At 43.9% G+C, this 5,898-nt stretch overlaps 1 pseudogene; it reads left to right on the forward strand.

Annotated features, from left to right (window-relative positions):
- The first annotated feature begins 2,060 nt into the window (after positions 1–2,060).
- Positions 2,061–5,747, forward strand: LOC135534570 (bifunctional purine biosynthesis protein ATIC-like; annotated as a pseudogene).
- Positions 5,748–5,898: the final 151 nt, after the last annotated feature.

Raw genomic sequence — 5,898 nt, forward strand, 5'->3', positions numbered from 1 at the left:
GGGATCCTATTAATATCTCAAAACATAACCATGCTATAGGCCTACTAAGGCTCCATTATTCAGTACCCCTCCAGTGGCTTGGTGTGTATCAGTACCCCTCCAGTGGCTTGGTGTGTATCAGTACCCCTCCAGTGGCTTGGTGTATGTCAGTACCCCTCCAGTGGCTTGGTGTGTGTCAGTACCCCTCCAGTGGCTTGGTGTATGTCAGTACCCCTCCAGTGGCTTGGTGTATGTCAGTACCCCTCCAGGGGCTTGGTGTGTATCAGTACCCCTCCAGTGGCATGGTGTGTATCAGTACCCCTCCAGTGGCTTGGTGTATGTCAGTACCCCTCCAGTGGCTTGGTGTATGTCAGTACCCCTCCAGTGGCTTGGTGTGTATCAGTACCCCTCCAGTGGCTTGGTGTGTATCAGTACCCCTCCAGTGGCTTGGTGTGTATCAGTACCCCTCCAGTGGCTTGGTGTGTGTCAGTACCCTTCCAGTGGCTTGGTGTGTGTCAGTACCCCTCCAGTGGCTTGGTGTGTATCAGTACCCCTCCAGTGGCTTGGTGTGTATCAGTAACCCTCCAGTGGCTTGGTGTGTATCAGTACCCCTCCAGTGGCTTGGTGTGTATCAGTACCCCTCCAGTGGCTTGGTGTATGTCAGTACCCCTCCAGTGGCTTGGTGTATGTCAGTACCCCTCCAGTGGCTTGGTGTATGTCAGTACCCCTCCAGTGGCTTGGTGTATGTCAGTACCCCTCCAGTGGCTTGGTGTATGTCAGTACCCCTCCAGTGGCTTGGCGTATGTCAGTACCCCTCCAGTGGCTTGGCGTATGTCAGTACCCCTCTAGTGGCTTGGTGTGTATCAGTACCCCTCCAGTGGCTTGGTGTATGTCAGTACCCCTCCAGTGGCTTGGCGTATGTCAGTACCCCTCCAGTGGCTTGGCGTATGTCAGTACCCCTCTAGTGGCTTGGTGTATGTCAGTACCCCTCCAGTGGCTTGGTGTATGTCAGTACCCCTCCAGTGGCTTGGTGTATGGTAGTAGTCCACAAATGCTTCTTCACCTTTTCTCCTTTCTTTCATCCCTACTGATCTGTAAATAATGGATTTATTAAAGTAAAATGGTGGATGTCTACTGGGCATTCACTTTAGTGTGTTTAGTTCTCTCAGATCAACAGCACCACTATTTGCCCATATGGTCCTTCTATGTTGGTGTAAACTCACCCTCCAGTGGCAGAGCGAGAGTCTAAAATCTCACATTGTTATAATTTCAAATAGCCTAAATCTCTCTGGCCTAATTGTGTGGTGGTGGCATGTGGTCAAGATCATTTGTGGGATCCATTTATACGATCCATAGTCATATCCCCAGCAATTCATTTTTGTCTCAAATGGACATGTGTTTTTGGTCTGTATCTCTAATGCCATACATGCCACTGGGTTAGGTCACGAAGTACATATGAGAGGACATTCTGGGCTTTTCAATGGTATCATGTGTGGGGGATGTCACCTTGATAATCAAAATAGCCACCATGTAATGATCATTTTTAACAGTTTGATATTCAAATAGTTTCTTATAGGTCCATTTTTAGTGTGGTGAGTTTTCAGAGCAGTGTAATAAATACATGAAATAAGAGCTAAATAAAAGCTGGTTAATTACTTGTAATCTGTTATGTTTACTGTAATGTTAACTTTTTATATATTTCCTGTCAACCGAGTTTTAATGGCCACTACAGTCCAGATACAGTCAAAAAAACAATATATGTGTTCACATTTTTTCCTTTGTAACATGTTTTTTTGCACCTCAAACCGTTATCTGATGTTTAAAAAATATATATATATATATATATATATATATAAGGCAACGAAGAGGTTGTTTGAGGGGTACAAATGGGTCATGGCTAGCAAACCCTAACTATATTTTCTAACCGTAATCTAATTCTAACCTGCACGTTAATTCTCCAGGCCTACTGCGTAAATTCTCCGAGACTGCATCGAAAAGTCACATCTGACAAAAGCTGTATCCCGTTTAGTCAAAACCGGTCAAAGGGGCGGTCCTGTCAAATCACAAAGTTCCCATCATGCCATAAATTGATACAACCATACACATGCTTCTCGTCTCCCATCCCCAGACAGAGAACGTTACCCAAAACCATGGCCTGCTCAGAACTGGGTAAACATTCTTCTTCTTTAAAAAAAAAAATATATATATATTTTAACTAGCTTTAGCTAATGTAGTTTAGAGACTGAGTAGTCTATGTTGAAGCATAAGTTTGAGCGTAGTGCTGTATGGTCAATATCCAATTCAATTGTTTCTTGCGTCGAGCTAGACAGGCTAGGTAGGCTAGCTACAACTAGCATGCCACGAAAAACATGCTTCCATTTTAGTTAGCAACGGGTGGCTACAAAGGAGCAATAACCTATAGATGACGTCTCAGTGGAGTCAACATATTTACCGATATTTGAAAAGCAAGTTTCTTTTCACAGTGGTGCCATTCAATCAATCTCTATAACTTTGTCACCGTTGTGTCTCTTAATTCTACACACACAGCACTGTTGAGTGTGTCCGACAAGTCTGGACTTCTGGACTTTGCCAAAAGGCTGGTGAACGTGGGACTGTCACTCGTTGCATCAGGTGGCACCGCCAAAACCCTGCGCGATGCCGGACTGGCTGTTCGGTAGGTGTAACCGTTTGCATACATTTCCAATATCTCATCTATCCTTGTTGATAGTGTTCAGCCACCAACGTTCTCTTGCGCTAATGCTCAAACGATTCAATGTTATGCTGATAACAATGTATTCCTTTAAGTCACCTTACTGTTTGGAACTTCAAAGAGTAGGTCTGTCTAGTATTCTGCAGTCATTGACCACCTTTCAGATGAGCGGCATTCCCAGCCTCTAAATGCAATTGAGAATGTGTGCCACTGAATCACCTAACATCCATCTCCCTTTTGTTCCAGGGATGTGTCTGAGCTGACTGGCCATCCAGAGATGCTTGGTGGAAGGGTGAAGACCCTGCATCCTGCTGTACACGGGGGCATCCTGGCCCGGCACACCCCTTCGGACAAGGCTGACATGGAGAAACTGGGCTACAGTCTGGTTAGGTAAGAGACCCGGGAAGTGGGTTTAATTTGGCTCTAGACATTGATCTAAGCTCAGATCTGTTTTCCTCAATAGTTTTTTTTTTTTTTTAAGAGTAGGACTTGTCCATCTGTCAACCTTTCTATACTTTTTTTCCAGAGCCACTACTGCTTTAATGTGGTTTTTAGGTGTCTTTGAAAAATAGCCTTTTTGTGAACGAGCAGACCTAAAACACAATGCATGTGATCGGGCACAAGACTGTATTAGATTTGGCCCTAATGCAGGGCAGTAAGGTTGTAAAGTGGGGAAACTTCGAAGTATGCGTTGCTAATCTAATAACCGGCTGACTCAAATGCTGCTGCATCTGCACACATCTGATCATGTTACACACTTTACATTTTTTTTTTTTTTTAGCCCTGGGAGTCTGATTGGCTGTTTAAGCTGCCAATTTGACATTCATGGAATGTGATTGGCTTTGAGGAGAAAGTGTGCAATGCATACAGCCTCTGAAATAAACCATGAATTCTCTTTGGCGCCTATGGGCACGTATGTTTAACAATTTGGGTTCAAGGCTGCAAAATGTGACCTGCTTAATTGACACATGTTCCCATTTACAAAAGTCAAAACTTCATCCTTTTTTCTTTGTAAGATATTGTTTCTCATTGAGTCATCTAGGGCACACGCAATGTGGGGATTAAACAGCCACGCTACTCATTATTTGAAATTGCCTAGATGGTTAGAGAAACATAGTGACATGCATTGCGTTTCTTGACTTGTATTGCTTTCCTTTGCCGGTCTTTACCAGGGTGGTGGTGTGTAACCTTTACCCGTTTGTGAAGACTATCTCCAACACTAATGTGACTGTGGAAGATGCAGTGGAACAGATTGATATTGGTGAGTGGAATGTTAAAGTTGCAATAACTGACCAAATTCACATAGAATTGTTCTCATTGAAAGCAAGTATAAGAAGCGGTTGATCTGTTCTATGTGCACTATTTCTATGCTTTCTGTGAAGTTTAGTTTTTGCTGCTTTTACTTTCAGTTTTGTACGCCAGCTGAAAATACAATATTTGGGGTTATGGAAAATAATTCACAGCGGTTTAGATGGTACAATGATTCTCTACCATATACTTGCTTGTTTTGGCACACAAACTGAATTCAGGCGAACAAATAGAATGTTGTATGTTAGCCACCAGGAAATGGTGGTGCAATTTATTCATATTGCACCTTTTAAGGTCAGCTCTACATTTTACTTTCTGAAGTCTGTTCTACAACCTGAAATGCTCTAGGTTGCCATGGTGATTACCCGGTTTGACCCTGGCTGTGTCCTCAGGTGGGGTAACCCTGCTCCGAGCAGCGGCCAAAAACCACGCCCGCGTAACCATTGTGTGCGACCCTGCCGACTACCAGCTGGTCGCTGTGGAGATGGAGGGTTCCGAGGGTAAAGACACGACCCTGGACACCCGCAAGACTCTGGCCCTGAAGGTAACTAGGGTGACTTGAAAGCACGGGTTGAAAGTGGACTTTTTTTTAACATGGTCCTTTGTCTCGTGTATATCAATCTACTTTCTGGACAAGTTGGGAATGGTGAGATCTAGTGTAACTTCCATGTGCTCTCCTTCTGCCTTTCTGTTGAGACATGTCTGTCAACCTCAACAGTGAACAGAGAGGATATTGAGTAATAGAGAAATGATGCTATCAGGAACCAAACTGTACATAGACACAACTGAAGTCTTAAGAGATTCTTAATTAGTAGCAAATTGGACAACTGGGGAAGGCCTCATACTGTGTATTTGACAGATTATTAAAAGGATCAATGTGTACAATTGCAGACCAGATACCATGGAGTCTGTATAGTCAAAAAGCACAATTGCAATCAGGTCATTGGGTTTTAGTTTAATTGATTGTTTGTTGGTTAATGCGAGGTAAAGTTCAGAGTCCACTACCTCCCATGTTGCCCTCTTGTCCTTGGGGCCATGTTGTTCAGGTCAGCCCACAGTGTTCTATTGATCCAGTATCCCTGGACATTGTAAATATGCTGCTGGAACTGCCCTTTATATAGTTTGCTTCCTTGATTGTTTTTGTTCTACCTTGTTGTTTTAATATTACATTGTTATTGATTACTGCATTGTTGGTTAGCTTGCAAAAAATAATTTCACTGTACTTGTGCATTTGATTACTGGAGTCTTGAGACTACATGGAGTAGAATGGGTACATTTAGCACATGTTGTCCTCAGAAGGCATTACAAATCTTACAGTGATAGTTTGTATTAAAGCTGCCTCCAGATAAACTATAGAAGCCCATGTTGGTTTGATCATGGAATAGGTTACAACGCTGTCTGGTTCAGCTATTTACCCTGGCTATGTTCATTAGGGCACACTGTAGAAAAACATTTTGCAGCAGTAAAACAGATGTGCATTTCCTATTGGACATCAAGGTTTTCCCTTCCTGTTTCAGTCCCTTTTCTTCCATATGTTGCCTAATGAACGTGATCCTGTTGTCTATGCTATCTAGTTGTCCTCATTCTCTCCCCCAGGCCTTTACTCACACGGCTCAGTATGATGAGGCCATCGCGGACTACTTCCGGGGCCAGTACAGCCGTGGGTATCCCAGCTGCCCCTGCGCTACGGCATGAACCCCCACCAAGCCCCCGCCCAGCTCTACACCCTGCGCCCCACCCTCCCTCACAGGTAGCCCCCCATCGTGTAGCCAGCAGTCTCAGCAATTACAATAGGGAAACATTGTCAACCCTACATTTAATTGGTGTCATATGGTCAACTGAAACCGTCCAGGGGGACTTTGGGGACCTTTTCCTGTCTAGGTAGACTAACTGTATTGATC

Source organism: Oncorhynchus masou, unplaced genomic scaffold (assembly GCF_036934945.1).
Source record: "Oncorhynchus masou masou isolate Uvic2021 unplaced genomic scaffold, UVic_Omas_1.1 unplaced_scaffold_3590, whole genome shotgun sequence".
Lineage (NCBI taxonomy): Eukaryota > Metazoa > Chordata > Actinopteri > Salmoniformes > Salmonidae > Oncorhynchus > Oncorhynchus masou.